Genomic DNA, 17,861 nt, shown 5'->3' on the forward strand with positions numbered 1-17,861 from the left:
TCTCAGCACAAAGATTCATGCTAGAGAAAAAAAAAGCATTTGCGAACTGGCAAGCAGTTGACAAAACATAATTTTTCTACAGTTTTTTCCAAATATATATATATATGGAAAAAACTACATATATATATATGTAGCCCTGGTAAGAATTTGGGCTATAGATCTTTCTCCTACTGGTATAAGTCCTGCTAAGGGCAGGCCGCCAGTAGTTATCATGGGTTTCCCCCGCTTCAAGCCCTGCCCTGATTGGTGGAGGTAGGCCCCCTGACTCTGTGTGGAAGGCAAGAGACACAGGGGAGGGGCCTGCTGACATCATGATGGGTGGGACTGTCTAAATTTAGTTGCCTGATCCTGTCAGAGGCAGAAGTGTAGAGTGAATTCTGTCTTGGAAGTAAGGAAGAGAGAGTCCTGTCCTGGGATCAGGAGGAGTGAGTTCCAGGAGAGACATGCCTCACATTTGGGGGAGCTCAGGCCAGCCTGAGTAAAGTTGATAGAACAGCTGTGGACCAATGCCCCTCACCCTGCCTAGGGGATGAGGGAGGACTAGCCCCACCCTGAGTGTCTGTACCTTGGGGTGGTGGCGGGGAGCAGTGAGAGGCCCAGACAGCCCATCCTGAAGGGGTACAGACTGGAGGAGAAGGAGGAGGAAGAGATCATTGTATATGATTTGCTGCTGCTGCTGTGAGCTGTTGTGCTAATAAAGAGACTTGATACTTTTACAAAGAGACTGAGACTGAAATCTCTCGCCCTATTGCGGGGGCTTCTCTGGAAGGATTTCACCCTACCCTGATAGGGCTTGCCAGAGATGGAGGTGCTGCACCACTAAAGAATGAAGGCAAGAACCCCAGAAGCCTGTCCCTGTTGTCCCCCATACCATCGCGGGAAACTCAGGCCCTCCTGTTAACAGCAGGTATGTACCACCCACAGACATGTAGCCAGCCCTCATTACACCCTAGGGGTCCGACCTGCGACCAAGGGTAGATGGGTTACATATATATATATACACATACACATACACACATACACACACACACACACACACATACACATACACACACTGGAACTCATTTGGTTTGATCAAAATATAGCAGTAACTGCACCCAGCACTCACATACTGTAGGCATTGGTGTGACAGCTAAACAGATGCAGCATTACCTTTCTGCAATAGATGTTTTGTATTGAGTGCAAAGTATAATCAAATTAGTTCCATCATGGTACTTGAACGCTACTGGAATCTGTGTTTATCTTTGAATAAAAGTTTTGCCTCCTTTTGCTGGGAATATTAAAAAAAAAAAGAAACAGTTCAAAACATGGTAGAAAATAAATTAACTTTTTTTGCCTCTCACTGAATAGATACTACGTGTGAATAAAAACTCAATTAGCAATTACAGTCCAGAAAATAAATGGACATGCCATTGGCAAGATGTGTCACAGTGTAAGACCAAAGATAGACTTCCAGAACATGTTTGGGGTAAGCAGATGGAACCTCACATGAAAGCCACAATGTCAATTTACAAAATGTTCATGTTGTGTCATCAACAAGCAAATACTGTGTGTCTATATATATCAGGGGTGCTCAACTCCAGTCCTCAAGTCCCCTCCAACAGGTCAGGTTTTTAGGCTTCAGCACAGATGGCTCAATCAGAGGATCAGTCGAAGACTGAGCTGGGACTGATTAAGCCACTGTGCTGAAGCAGGGACTGATTGGGCCACCTGTGTTGAAGCAGGGACTGATTAAGCCACCTGTGCTGTAGCAGGGACTGCTTGAGTCACCTGTGCTGAAACAGGGATATACATACAGTATAAAACACAGTTCCCCAGAGTCATCAAAGCGTGATCCGTTGCATCACGCCCCCATCGGCCATTAAAATCAACGTTATCGCCAATTTGAGTTTGCTGCAGCGGATCGCGTCTTGATGACTCGGGAGCAGTGGATCTTAATCACTTTTTCACATAAGGTTTCTTTTCCAGGATAAAATGAAAATATACAGTAAGCTTGTGGATAGCAAACTGGCAGGTTCTGTCATCTCCATCAATAATACAGTAATTAAACACAGAGGATGAATATAATGGTTACCAAGAGCAGTATTTTCAACTGATTTGATATGTGTTTAATTTTTGCAATCAATCTAATGTATTTAATCCAAAGATTCAGTTTCCAAACATACTGTACTGTCCTTTCTCTTGTGGGGGAGAATTTGGTATGGCAAATGAAACCGTTCTCAAAGGTGTCTTTTGATCAAAGCCACCCTGCAGGAAAATTGCAACAAAAGCCAGCAGCCGATTTATCAACGAAAACAAAAGCAGATTGAAAGCAATGGAATATTTTTAAACTATTAAATATGCAAGAGACATAGCGGTGTGCATCTACTGTTGTGCTTTAGCTGAACAAGAATAGATATACATTTGAACTTATTGTGAATATAAGAAACGTCTGCATTGCAGTGTACAACAAACAAGGGATTTTAGCAAACAGATTTCATGGAAATATTACATCCTATTACATATATTTGAAGAAAATGATAGTATGTGAAAAAGCCTCTCATATTATTTTACATTCATAAACTTGCACTAGTAGCCGATATATGCAGTTGAATTCTCCAGGTGTACAGTAGGTTAGAAATTGAAAAGAAATTCGCCCACACCTAATTCTTTCCACTTAGCATCTAATATTTGATAATGAAAGCGTTGAACAGATGATAAGGCAGGAAGTGGCGCAGCTCTTAAACAATGATTAGCCACTGTACTAGATCTGGCCACCACTTACCATCTTAGTGGGAGTTTAATAAAAAGTCTATAAATACAAATATTGTTAAAAAAAATATTGTTGATATTTAACGCCAATTGTATTTATGGTTCTATTCACTACAGCCATATCGCATGCCTTAAAGTAGCAACGAGGGGATTTTTACCGTGAGGATATGTTGATGTTATTTTTAATTTTCATCCCAAGCAGTGCCACAGCTAGAAATGAGCGGGTCCCCGGGCAAACTTTTTTTCAGGGCCCCATTAAAAATCAACGTATTCTGTAGATTCATAATTAAATATACCGCACACATATAAATATAGATTAAATATAAAATATAGATTACTTATCTACATTTTTGCCACCCCCAAATTTTGCCGCCCTATGCCCTGACCTAACGGGCCTAATGGGAAATCTGCCACTGGAAAAGCTATTTAATCTCGTTGTGGATGGGTGCAGAGAGGTTCCCACCCTCTACCTAAAGTTTAGGTAGAGGGTGGGAACCTCTCTGCACCTCTAATCCACAATGAGAAATAATAACTTTTTTTCTCAAATGCTATTGGACATTTTTCTCCAAAGTTATGTAAAAGTCACCATACACTTTAAAAAAAATCAGCATAATAATATAAGATAATACTGACTGTAATTTTTTCTCCCTCTCCCCATCCTCTCCCTGATCCTCTCTCATCATCCCTCCTCCTCATCATCAGATCTCCCCTCCTCATCATCAGATCTTCCCCTCATGATCATCAGATCTCCCCATCATCATAGTCATCATCATCAATATCAATCTCCCCCAGTCCTCCTCCTCCTCCTCCTCCTCCTCCTCCTCCTCCTCCTCCTCATCATCATCATCATCATCATCATCATCATCATCATCATCATCATCATCATCATCATCATCATCATCATCATCATCATCATCATCACATCTCCCCCAGTTCCCCTCATCATCATCACATCTCCCCCAGTTCCCCTCATCATCATCAGATCTCCCCCAGTTCCCCTCATCATCATCAGATCTCCCCCAGTTCCCCTCATCATCATCAGATCTCCCCCAGTTCCCCTCATCATCATCAGATCTCCCCCAGTTCCCCTCATCATCATCAGATCTCTCCCAGTTCCCCTCATCATCATCAGATCTCCCCAGCCCCCATCATCATCAGATCTCCTCCAGTCCCCCTCATATCTCCCCCCTCCTCCTCCATGCCTAGGCAGTGTTAAAGGATAAGCAAGTAGAAGAATCAGCACTGAGTCAGAACAAGATAGCACAAGCTGAGGATCGCACTCAAGCAGCAGACACCTGAAGTAAGAAAAACTTCCAGGTCAGACTGCTAGAGCGCGCTCCTTCCCTGCTGTCCTGCTCTGCCTCAAGTGATGTTTCTTCTACCGACTTAGCCTTTCATGCCGAGGGCCCACCACCACCGCATACCATTTCCCCACCTGTCTCTGCAGGGGGAGGAGAGCGGGGCCCCCAAGAGCATGGGCGCCCGGGATGCCCGGGCTATAACTACGCCCCTAATCCCAAGACTAAAAAGCTACTAAGGCTTACTTGCACATATGGATATTATGCTTTTTTATATTTATATTCTACTGTATATTAACCCCAATGGTGCCTGAAGGCATTCTTCCAAAGGGTTTTGTGAGAGATCCTACTACATAACCCTATGGTAGAAAAGTGTGATATCTCCTCCCCAAGATTACATTGCTAGCACTACTGTAATTAACCCAGATTTTAATGTAATTGTATCACTAGCTTTTTTTAACGCTGGGCTAATGCAATTTTCAGCTATGCAAATGAGAATAAATTTCCCAACTCATTTCTGAATAAATTATTCTTAGTGAATGCAAATGAAAAAAATGATCACTGCAATTTAATTTTCTTAAACACCAAATTTTAACGCAGCAATGTTGACCTTCAGTGTATCAAGCCCTGACACAGAAATAGGTTAGTGGCTATGGAGCTACAGTATATATGGTCAGACTATGGTGGGAGACAGCATAACAGTTCATTTCCCCCCCTGATCATGACATTGTACAGTACCAACAATCCCACATCTGCAAACCTGCTTTTACTCAAATGCAAAACCAAGCTGATAAATTCTAAAGCATTATTTAATTTTTTGGAGGACAGATTAACTACCTTGCAATGCTGACGATTTTAAATACTGTTTTTTAATTTAGCAATCTTTCCCAACATCAACTACACTGCCACATTCCTTATTCCCCTGTGTTGTGTTGTTTGTTGTCCTCTTTTGTTTGAACTTTTCACTCTCCATCTGCTTGTATTGCACAACTATTGTATCACGTTCACAATGTTTTCGCTCTTTTTTTTTTTTTTTGGTCAGTTAAATGAATTCCACAAATTTTGACATTTTACAAACAATTTTTACATGATGGATATAATTCTTTCATCAACCTAAACAGCTGTACCATGTATTTTCCTGTGTTATATAATGCTGCAAATTATTGCAATAACCACAAAGTACTTAAATAAATCCAAGAGATAGTGGTGAAGTTGTACACATTTTGAAATTCTGTTATTGGCTAAAGAGAGTTAATTATAAGGAAGTTATACTTTTCTGGGGAAATTCAGCCAAATTGTAATCATACACATTTGTTTTGACATTTGAGATGAATATTACAGTACTAGTTGCCCCTGAGCTTACAACTGCTGCTTGCGGTTTGGGATACCATTTTCATTCTTGCCATGTAACTAGCATTCATTGATTTGTCACAGATGTTGTAAGCAGCTTCTGCTATCTTCTAATTTGCAATCTAATGTTACTTTAATGAGAACTTGAATTAAAGGGACACCCGGGCATAAAAAAACTCACCCAACATGATTTCAAATGACAACTTGAAATAACCGTAGATTTTGAAATAATTAAATATTTACACATACAGTATTAGCTTGTAACAAACTAAAGATAACATTCAAATGTGAATCAAATACCTCCAAAAATAATCATGTATAACATGTGGAGAGATACTTGTGAACACACCTTAGATACCTGGGAAATAACTATATTTGCATATTTAAATTTGCTGATTTGCATGTTGAAGATTATTTCCCAGGTATCTCGGGTGTGTTGGTCTTGCGCTCACTTTCACACAAAAGCTCTTTTCAGGTTTCTGGAGGCAAGAGACGTTTACTTGGCAAACTGCTTGCGAACTTTAAAAAATGTACACAACTTTCTTGGGTGCAAAAAATGTGCATTGTTTGCAAACTTGGGTGAAAGGTTTGCTCACTTCTACAATTAATCAATGCTTATTAAAATAACATTCACCTCCATTTGTTTTATTAAAATAACATATGGGATGGTTGTTTAAATATAATACACAGTATGTAAGCACAGCTGCCCATTTCAAGACAATTTTTTATGATAGCATATTAAGAAAAGAACATCATCTTTTCAACAACAAATTATTGAATTGTCACTGAAATTCAGTTGTTCAGATGATTTCTCATAATTTTATCCAAATTGAACATTTTCAGCATGAAACATGTACAGTATGTAAACTTTGTTAGAAACAGGGAAAAAATAACTTAAAGAAAATGGTAATACTTACTTAATAGTATACTATATATTTAAACCATATACATTGTAGTTTTAATGAGAAAAAGTTGATACAGTGCTAGGTCGAACATTCATTAATCATTAATTCTTCTGCCAATAACAAAATAGACATGTAATGGCTCTTTAACTCTTTCGATATTTGAGATGCATCAGGAAATTGAAACTGTTTACCGTAATTTACGGACTATTGAGCGCACCTGAATATAAGCCGCACCCACTGAATTTAAAAAAAATTATTATTTTGAACATAAATAAGCCGCACACGTCTATAAGCCGCAGATGCCTACTCCCCCTGCACTTCACATCAACACCCCCCTGCACCTCACATCAACTCCCCCTGCACCTCACATCAACTCCCCCTGCACCTCACATCAAGCCCCCAGCACCTCACATCAAACCCCCCTGCACCTCCCATTACTCTCCCCCTGCACCTCCCATCACTCTGCCCCTGCCCCTCACATCAACTCCCCCTGCATCTCACATTCACCCCCCAGCACCTCACATTAACCCCCAGCACATCACATCAACCCCCCCTGCACCACACATCAACCCCCCCCCCCCTGCACCACACATCAAGCCCCCCAGCACCTCACATTCACCCCTGAGCACCTCACATCAAGCCCCCAGCACCTCACATTAACCCCCCAGCACCTCACATTAACCAGTAAATACCTCTGCCGTCCAAGCAGTAAATACTTCTGCCGTCCAAGCAGTAAATACCTCTGCCATCCAAGCAGGAGTGCACGCACGCTCTAGCAAGCAGCAGGCAGGAAGTGCCTCAATGCTACTCTGCGAGGGGGAGAGGGCTCGCGGGGGATGGTGACAACGGGCTCGCGGGGGATGGTGACAGAGAGCTCGCGGGGGGGCGCGGGAGAGGGGACGTGGGAGGGAGGGGGAGAGCAGAAAGCCACCGCGGGCCGCACAGTGAGTACAGGCGGGCCGCGTGTTGTGCAGGCCTGGTCTAATGAAAGCTTCATGCCGCCAAAAAACTGAGCACGTCACATAATGTGTTTTTTTGAAAAAATAAATTTGAAAACGGGAAAAATCCATATATTAGCTGCGTCATTGTTTAAGCCGCGAGGTTCAAAGCGTGGGAAAAAAGTTGCGGATTATATTCCGGAATTTACGGTAGTCTAAAGAGCTAATCTATATCAGTATACTGTGTATATATATATATATATACAGCCCAACTCCGTTATAGCATGGTCCTCGGGGGCCACCCGATACGACTGTGCTATAACTGGAGTCGCGCTAATTTAAAAAAAATGGCCCCCGTGCGCCCGATCGGGAGGAGGGGGGAGGAGGTGGAGTGAGGCGCCGGCAGCCCTACATGGCCCCTAGCAGCCACTGTAGTTTCCAAGCATTCCCCGCACTCCCCTCAGCAGCCAACCACGGATCCACGCACCTCTCCCCCTCCCCCCCAGCCTCGCACTGATCCCCGCACCGGCCCCAGCCTCGCGCGGATCCCCGCATCGCCCTCCCCCCCCAGCCTTGCGCGGATCCCCGCTGTATATTTATATATGTTCCCAGCTGTGTATATATATATATACACACACACACTGTAAATAGATATGTCGTACTGGTGCAATTGAATTCATTTGCATTGCTCTCTAGGGGTAGTTTTTATAATACTTATTAATAGAGATGGGCGAATCTGCCAATTTTTCTCGCATTCCTTCCCCCTCAAATCTGTTTTGTGGTGTAGAATACTCAAATGGATTTGGATGGTTTTAAACCGTGCACATTCCTCAAAAACTGCCATTGCATACAATCCATTGAAGGATTTGTAGAATCTAATCTATGGATTCAGCAAATAGTCGGCGGATTGTTCAAAATCCATCAAACGGATTGCTGAATCCACGGAGTGTATTGGTAATAATAATAAAAAATCCGCAAAACGCGAGTCACGCTTTTTGAGATTGATCCGCTGAAATCCGCGGACCAAAGGAACCAGGGGATCCACTGCGGATCCAAATCCACCCAAAACAATATGACCATCTATGTAACTATTTAACTACTATCTATACTTATTATACTATATTTAGGTTCCAAGAACAAAAACGTAAAATCACTTATTAGTTATAATGTAGAAGTGTGTGCATATTAATGTAAAAAACAAAAGTAGTGCTGTCAATCACCTTCACTCTTTTACCACTACCTTTACTATTTCTATATTCCAAACACCAAGTTTGTGGTGGCAAGTTTGCCATAGCCTTAGATTAATTAATTAAGGATGAAGAATTTAAGAGATTACATATTTCAGTGGCTTTTAGTTTTTATGGTAAATTAATTATTTAATAGACAATTTAATTATTGAAATTTCTTTCAATGTTACCATATTTCATTTATTTTATACTTCAAATAAAAAAACACATGGTAGGATATTCCCTCCTTGATGAAGCTACCACATTATGGTGTATGGCACAACAGAGACCCCATGCCGTAGTAGTTATATCATGAGCTGTTTGACTATTTACTAGGGGAGATAGAGTGCAACCAACTAATAGGTAGCAGAAGGACCCACTTGGGGTCAGCAGTCTGTCTACCACCTTGCCTTCGATATCAACCAGGGATCCTGTTCAGAGACGCGAGGGCGATCCATAACGTAGGAGGGAAAATCACGCAGAGGAATCTGTTTACCTACCACTCCACCTCCAGCCCCATCTGAGGATCCTATCCAGGTATGTGAGGACGGTAAACCTACACCACACAGACCGTGGAAACTGGAAGCTGTTGGTACGAATCATATGATTCTAATTTCTTGTCTATAACTTACAAAATGTGAGTGTATTTCTACTTTTGATATTTTAAAGATAAAGTTTATGTCCAGTCTTTCTGCTCTATCCTTTTAAAGGTTCCAATGCATGTGCACATTATTGTGTACATAAGCTGCTGTGGAAAAGTAAAAATACTTTTATGTTCACATCTTTAAGAAGAAATTTGTAAGTACAAATTTCTTTGGGTCTACTTAAAGAACCTATTGAAGATTAACCAATTGACAAACATATCTGCCCTATTGGTCTGTGTTTATTTCTTTCATGTACACATACCACTGCGCTCCCCAATATCATTTTATTTGTACATGTACTAACTTGGGATTATAACAACAAATGTTGATGAGACACTGAGAATATAATTTATCTTGCCACAGGTGCTTAGTGGGTGGCCGTGGTCCAACGGTCCAACGGTCCAACTACATAAAATCCAAGCACTCCAATAGATACAATACAAAATATTGAATCACTCCATCAAAAAAAATATATATATATATAAATAAAGACTAACGCGGCAAATCCCCTCTGTTATAGGCTGAGCAGCCTGTCACTCACCCAAGGACAGCCAGTGAGGGTGCACATCCCTCCCTTTTTGTGAATGGAATAGAGAGCAGTGTGCACATGGGGCAGGAGGGAGAGCAAAGAGAAGGGAGAAGAGACAGCAAGGTGAGTCGGAGGAGGAAACAGAGATAGTGCAAGGAGAAGAGGAGATGGAGGGGTGACCAGGAAGAGGAAATGAAGTGGGGTGCACATGGGGCAGGAGGAAGCGCAAAGAGGGGGAGGAGAGACAGTAAGGTGAGTAGGAGGAGGAAACAGAAAGACGTTTCAGACCTATGCAGTTCGTTCTCAAGCTCCTAACATGGGATTATAATATCTCCACCGTCTTTTTTTTTTTTTTTAAGATATCATAATTTCATTATTTTCATATCTTAACAAATGTGTTCATACAGTATAAGGACAAAAATACATACCAATTTTTTTTTATTTACTGACACAAAACACAATCTATAATGTTTTACTTTCTTTGCATATTCCATGAACAGTAGCTGCTTTATTACCAACAAAGAGAACATTTTGTAGTTTGGTGAATTTTGCTTTAGTTTAAGAGACTAGTTAGAAATTCATATGGTGTTTATTATCATGGCAGCTCCTGCTCTAAATGTAGTCGATACCCTCACTTTCAACAAATATGCCCAACAAGATATTATATTTGATAATAGGACATCAAAAGACACTCTACCTGTATCAGTATGCACTTCAATAATATTATGTACCAACAATCTGAAATATTATTTGAGTATGTCTATAAATCTAGGAAAATTATTTGCTGTCCAGATCAGGAAACCTTATCAATTTTTACACAGGGAGGGACTACATGGAACTTAAACTTTAAAAAGCAACTTGATTACATTGATTACATTGATATACGTATTACATTGATAATGTTATTTCTTTGCCCGCTATGTGGGAATGTCCCTTTAGGGCACCTTATGTTCATTCATTTATTTTAGGTTTGTTTAGTAAATCTGGGCCAATATTTCTTATTTCAGTATTCATAAATATGATGTTGATTACTATGGCACCAGGCAGGATATTACATTAGACAATGGACTCTGAAAGGCCACTGTAGCTGTATCATTATGCATTATGTCTGAATAGCTAGGAAAATTTATGACCTATACTGTAGCTGTCCTGACCAGGAAAGTCTCATTTAAAGCACTAGTTCCTCTACACAATTTTAATTCAAAATATTTAGATCGTGCAACTTTTACATTTCTCTCATTCTTATGTGTTATTTCTTTTTACTGTATAAAACTCTTGGGATTTCTTTGACCAAATATATGTACTAATTGAAGTAAATGGGAGCTATTTATTAAACTGCCATAGGGTTGATTGGGACACCTGTTTTTTTGTCAGATTTCACATAGAAACGTTGTGAATTTTGACACAAAAATAGCCGTATATAAAGACTCATATGACTTGAACTAAGGGTAATATAACCTGAAAATATCTTAAATTTTGTAACAGACAAGAGCCTCATGCAGAGAGAAGCGCTATTTAAAATTGGAGAGGGGAATAAAAAGTAGGTTTAATGGAGAGTTTTATTCTCCATATGCAGAAATGGGTGAAATCCGCTATTTTTAGCATTACTGCATGTGGAGAATTGTAAATGAGGAGATGCGCGCAGCTGAAAGGGGAAAAAAAAAATAGCGCATTCTTTTTTCTTCCCTATAGCCGGCGAGCTCCTGCTTCTTGCCAACTTTAGTTGGCGGAGAAAATTGAAGAAAATCGCGCCAAAAACAGCCGCTAGATGGCGAGCGCGCCTTTCTGAATTCGGATATTTTTCAGACTGGCAAGATGTAGTTTCTCGCCAGCCGCGCGGCGAGATTTTCAAATAGAAAAAAAAAAATGGCGCGTTTTTCCTACCTCTCCATTTTCAGCTGTTTTTTGCGCGATTTTCTCCGGAAAATGGCGAGATTTTAAATAGCGCTGCTCTCTGCATGAGGCCCAAAACATGAATATGCTCATAAGTGGTATTTTTATTTTCTGTACACACGCTGAGAAACATCAGCTTTGCGGACACCACCAGGCTCCTCTGTTTTGCTCCGTCTAGAATAAACCCTGTAGGCGTGCCCAACAGACGTGCTCAGAGAAACAGGCGGAGTGGAGCAGCCGATTTTGTGTCTCATTGTTCGGTACACCAGCTGTGAGAGCAGTGACATCACATGAAGGCGCCGATCAGCTGGAGAAAGTGGACGGCAAAGCGGAGCCACACGGTGGCATTAACGCGTGTCCCAACATCGCCAGACCGACTGGGGAACACCACAGCAAGACTGCTATGTACTAGGCTCATGTCCTAGCGATGTCTAGTGAGTAGGGTTTCAATTTTTACCAACGACAGAGAAGGTATATACTGTACCTAACATCATGCTGATGTATCCATTGTTTATTATATGTTTTTTATTTGGAATAATCCAATATTAAAATATCCTGTGATTACACCATTGGCCTTCACAAGGTTATTCCACTATATATTAGGGATATTTATCTATGGGTAATACACTATTGTGGCACTGTTTTCCCTTTTTGTTTCTATCTGCATATTTTCTGCCAGTATTGCATGCAGTTCTGAAAAAACAGTCACGGCCAAGAGGATTGGAACAATGGAGTGTATTTCCAAGAAATTCATTTGGAAAGGGTTTGATCTCACTTAATTATTGTCGCAGCACCATAGAAGTCTTTTTGCTTTCCAGTATTAGATCTGGTTTCCAGAGGAAACCAGTTAGACTTTTTAGACTGCTCATGGACTTGTGATTTTGGTTATTGTAACACAATATTGTATCACTCATTTGTTTATTTGTACTGTAAGTATTGACACATTGTTCTACATTATATATTACTAGTGCTTTTTATACACAAAATTATTGCCTCACATGAAACTATATGGTCGGATTTGCACATTTCAGCAGAAAGTTCATATATCTCAACGTCTTTATAATACAGAATAATGGTGGAGTAGCATAGCAGCAGATCCTTGACACACTCCTTCCACTGACATGTTTCGTAACAACATTACTTCCACAGAGTGGATACCCGCCGAGCAAGTGACATTAAGGTACAAAACATGTCAGGTGAGAATTTAACTTATTTTTGTATTAAACACAGTACAGTACAAAGATAAAGATAATTTAGAAGACTCTGAGTAGAGCTGCAATTGATGTTAATTTATTTTTATGTGGAACATATAAATAAGTGTAACTTGACACATCAGTTACATTGGCATGTTCCAAAATGAGTATCCATTATAATAGTTTTTTCTTTTCTGTGCCTAAAACATCTGCCAAGATGTATCAAATTAAAATGCTTCTTGAGTAGACAAATTGGTAAATGTCTGATGCAGTTAGAGGTAAAATCTCCAGAGCTGGATGCATATTTTAGTTATAATTTACAGAGCTCTTTAGCATTGTAGTTACATATACATCTATGCAAGATATATTCGGGCCAATTCACTAAGCTCCGTTAAAGGGCTTTAAGAGCACAAAGTACCCTTTAAGCCCGATAAGGCTGCAGTGAGATTCACTAAGCAGTGATAACTGCGCTTTATCGGTCTTAAAAGGTATTTTTTTTGCCCTCGGCGCAAAATGCGCATGATCAGCCTATTGCGCTGATTTTTGCCAGTACTACCGATTCACTAAGCAACGCTAAGTGAATCGGCCTTAAAAAACGCGCCAAACAAACGCGCCAGCAAAAGGCAGGCGCAAAAGAAGCTGGACTTAGAAAATATTTCTTTGTTTACCTTTTTGCTGGCACACCATCCATACAACAAGCCCGCGGGGGTGTCTGGGGGTCCCAGCGCCCATCCGCGGGCGTCCTGGGGTCCCCGTGGGCCTGCGGTACCAATGGTGTGCCCCCAAAAATGAAACAATACTGTAAAAAAATACCCCCGTCCCCTAACACATACACTACATTAATGTGCAAAATTACTATTATCCACATATGGATAATAATGCATTTGCCCATTAAATATACATTAATACATTAAATACATGTTGTACTCACCCTTGTCCGGCACCCACGATGAAGGCCAGCCGCATCTTCCTCCCCGTCCATATACTGGGGTGCTGAAAAATATACAAAATAAGAAAAAGTGCCAAACTAATGTCCCCTAACCCCTTAATGATCTTAGCTACAGTCATTAAGGGGTTAAGCCACCCTGACCCGATACCCACCCTTCACCCATTTATTTGCACAGTGGCTTCATCATGTATATATATATATATATATATATATATATATATATATATAAAAGAATATATATTATAATATATATATATATATATACTGTATATGCATGATTAACCAATATACAAATAAATACTGCACATGGCCAAATACAAATCTCTCCAAATATCAAACAGCACCAAGCTCAATCAATATCTAATAAATCAAAATACAAACACTAAATTTGACAATGTGTACATGATACAAATAATCTTTGCATCATATATACTATGTCAAACAATGCTCCAAATCAAAGACACTAATCCAAACAAGATACAAACACAATCATTAAAGAAAAACAAAGCATCAACACAATTAATTAACTATCAATTAATCCAATCACCAATCAATTACAATACAAATCAATTACACACTTCAAATCCAACAAACAAACCATTGTGAAAAATAATCTATGTCAAAGTAACCATCAAACAAAACCTATCTTCCAAAAATAAGCCAATAAAATAATCTATAGCAACCAGCCTTTAACTAAACATTTGCAAAAATTAAATGTACATGAGCAACACATTTTAACACAAAGCAGTCAATTACAAATAAAAAAAACATCCAAACAAGGCAAGCCAACACGTTTTTATTATATCTGTATGTATGTCCATCTATAGTTTACAGACATAAATACAGGTAAAAACAATTGAATCACATTAAAAATGAACATACAATACAACCACTGATTTGTCCTGTACGTATGTATACCCATAGTGACATACATACATTCAGGACAAATAAATGGACATTTAAAAAAAATGGACGTCAGGAAAAAAAATCCAAAAAACTTGTAAAATAAAATTAAAATACATTTTATGTTTTTACTTACCATTAGATGAACCAGTCACAGCAATCAAGGGGAACCGGAAGCACTGGAGCAGCTAATCCAACAACAGGAACCAGGTAACCATAAAATAAAAAAACCATTACAATCCACAAGCGTCTTTATCTTCTTTTTTCTAGTTGTAATCCATAGTGGGGGTCTTCTCCGTCTTCTTCTGTCTTCTTCTGTCTTCTTCTGTCTTCTTCCGTGGTCTTCTTATCTTCATACGCCATGCCCTGGTCTTCTTTCTTCATAGGAGGTCTTTCCTCCTCGGCGTCTAGCCTCAAAATGAGACGACATAGGCTTTTAAAGGCCTATGACGTCACATTTTCATCATATGGTTCTCAGGGTCCTGATTTGGTCATGAAAACCATGTGTTTTGGCCGACAAAAAAAAAATGATGACGTCATTTAAAGGCAATGAAAGCACAGCCAATAAAAATTGGCTGTGCTTCAATTGCCTTTAAGATGACGTCATGAAAAGAAAGATGGCTGGCCTCACATGATACGGTAGCCAATCAGAGCGTGGGGAATACATCCCAACTCTGATTGGCTCAAGTACCATGTGACAGGCTTTCAATAACGTCACATCTGTTCTCACCAAAGCCTCTGACACATGGTCTACTTGAGCCAATCAGAGTTGGGATGGAGTTCCCATGCTCTGATTGGCTACCGTACCATGTGAGGCCGGCCATCTTTCTGTTCATGACGTCATCTTAAAGGCAATTGAAGCACAGCCAATTCTGATTGGCTGTGCTTTCATTGCCTTTAAATGACGTCATCATTTTTTTTTGTCGGCCAAAACACATGGTTTTCACGGCCCAATCAGGACCGTGAGAACCATATGACGAAAATGTTACGTCATAGGCCTTTAAAAGCCTATGTCGTCTCATTTTGAGACTAGACGCCGAGGAGGAAAGACCTCCTATGAAGAAAGAAGACCAGGGCATGGCGTATGAAGATAAGAAGACCCCGGAAGAAGACAGAAGAAGACAGAAGAAGACGGAGAAGACCCCCACATGGATTACAACTAGAAAAAAGAAGATAAAGACACTTGTGGATTGTAATGTTTTTTTTATTTTATGGTTACCTGGTTCCTGTTGTTGGATTAGCTGCTCCAGCCAGTGCTTCTGGTTCCCCTTGATTGCTGTGACTGGTTCATCTAATAGAAAGTTAAAAAATAAAATGTATTTTAATTTTATTTTACAGGTTTTTTGGATTTTTTTTCCTGACGTCCATTTTTTTTTTGGTCCATTTATTTGGCCTGAATTTTTCACATTAATATATAGTATGTGTTAGGGGGCGGGGGGGATGTGTGTGGTATATTGCTATGTTTATTGGGGGCAATTGTCCCCAATAAACATGCTATTATGCCTTAACCCATTCATTGCCTTAGCGGATAGCCACTAAGGTAATAAAGCTGCTTTAATGTATTTTTATTAATATTGTGCGGTAGCAGGGGACCCCCTGCTCCCACACACTATTATTAAAATGTACATTAATGCAGCTTCATTACCATAGCGGATAGCCGCTATGGTAATGAATTATTATTTATTGTTATGTGTTTTTTAATACTAGTGTAGATGTGCAGGGGGTCTCCTGAGCTGAAACGCATTGGTTTCAGGTCAGAGAACCCCCTACTTCAGGAGTTACAGGCCCCTTTATGGGGTGCCGGTATCCCCTGCACTTTAAAGCTGCCGCGTCACGTGACTGGGACATTTAAATTCTGCAGGGGATACCGGCACCCCATAAAGGGGCCTGTAACTCCTGAAGTAGGGGTCCTCGGACCTGAAACCAATGCGGTTCAGCTCAGAAGACCCCCTGCTCATGTATACTACTATTAAAACTCATATTTGGCCAGCACGATCGCCTGTAAGAACCGTGCATTGAGACGCAGCGTCTCCATGCATTTCTTACAGGCTGCTTTGTTTATAATAGTTATCGTACTAAATAACTTTTAGCACGATAACAGGGGGGGGAAAGGTGATCGCGCGCTATGGCCCTTTTGGCCAAGGCTGTCCGTAAACGCGCCAAACAGCCTTAGTGAATAGCGCTTATGGCTTCAGCCTTTTGCGGCCGAGCGATATAACCCATTTTAGCGCTAGTTAACGTAGCTTAGTGAATCGGCCCCATTGTGTGAATAATAGAACTGCAAAATACACATACAAAAGAGTTTAGTAATCAAATCCAGCACCAAAACATGATTTATATTAATATATTATGAAGTAAAACTACAAAGGTTATCTTACTAAGTATTGAGATTACAACAAAGTTCTCAAGGCTACTGCAGCAAATATTATTTGAGAGAGCTTACAATTCATGTTTAAAGTACACTGGGCATCTTAGCTAATCAGGTTATTTTCTTGTTCAGCATTTATGAATATCAGTAATTATCTAACAAATTGAAAAGAATAACAGCCTTTTAGACATATATCATAGCTCTTCTGGAAGACACTATGGGGACGATTCACTAAACTTCGATAAGGGACTTAGCACTTGTTAAGTGCACTTTTTTCAAGCGATTTTGCATGTGTAGCTATTCACAATGCTTCGATAACAGTCAATATCGCTTGAAAACGGCTTTTTAAGGAGCGTTAGCATTTTTGCTATTACAAACCATGCGGTAGCTGAAAACATGCCCAGACTCGCATTTGTTTGCCAGTAACTGCTATTCTCAAAGCTCACATATGCAAATCGTGGGTTAAACACATTTTTTTTCTCTGTACCTAAAGGTCGGCGAGTTTATTTTATTTTTACTAAATAGGATGGAAGCCGGGGCTCTCCAGAGCAGACCCCTGCTGCAATCATAGGTATTGAAAATAAGATTACAGACCAACTATATTACCTTAGTAGTTTACCGCTAAGGCAATCAAAGGGTTTCAATAGCAGGAACTGCTTTTTTGGTGGTAGAAGGGGTGGGTGAAGCTTGTAGTTGTCAAGGGGTGGGTGGCTAGGCCTCCCTGGAGGGTTGTGGTAAGAGTTAACCCCTTCATTACCTTAGCGGTTACTACGGCTAAGAATGAAGGGATTAACCACTCCTGCGAGGCCTAACCACCAACCCTTGGGCAACTTCCCCTTCACCCACTCCCTCTACCACCAAAAACGCCACACAGGAATGGGCAAAAGAGATATAAGCCAAATATGGCAAATATC

General features: G+C 40.3%; 1 protein-coding gene across 7 annotated transcripts in view; it reads right to left on the minus strand.

Moving 5' to 3' along the window:
• The window catches only part of LINGO2 (leucine rich repeat and Ig domain containing 2), a 1,433,890-nt gene that overhangs the window by 712,774 nt on the left and 703,255 nt on the right, over positions 1 to 17,861 (minus strand). For 2 of the 7 annotated variants that reach the window (XM_075595739.1, XM_075595762.1), the window contains exon 3: positions 13,659 to 13,720. The exons of the other annotated variants lie outside the window; for them this stretch is intronic. The gene's annotated coding sequence lies outside the window, so the exon portion shown is untranslated. The remainder of the gene's footprint in view (positions 1 to 13,658; positions 13,721 to 17,861) is intronic. 7 annotated transcript variants of the gene reach the window in all.

The sequence above is a fragment of the Ascaphus truei genome, chromosome 1 (genome assembly GCF_040206685.1).
Source record: "Ascaphus truei isolate aAscTru1 chromosome 1, aAscTru1.hap1, whole genome shotgun sequence".
NCBI lineage: Eukaryota > Metazoa > Chordata > Amphibia > Anura > Ascaphidae > Ascaphus > Ascaphus truei.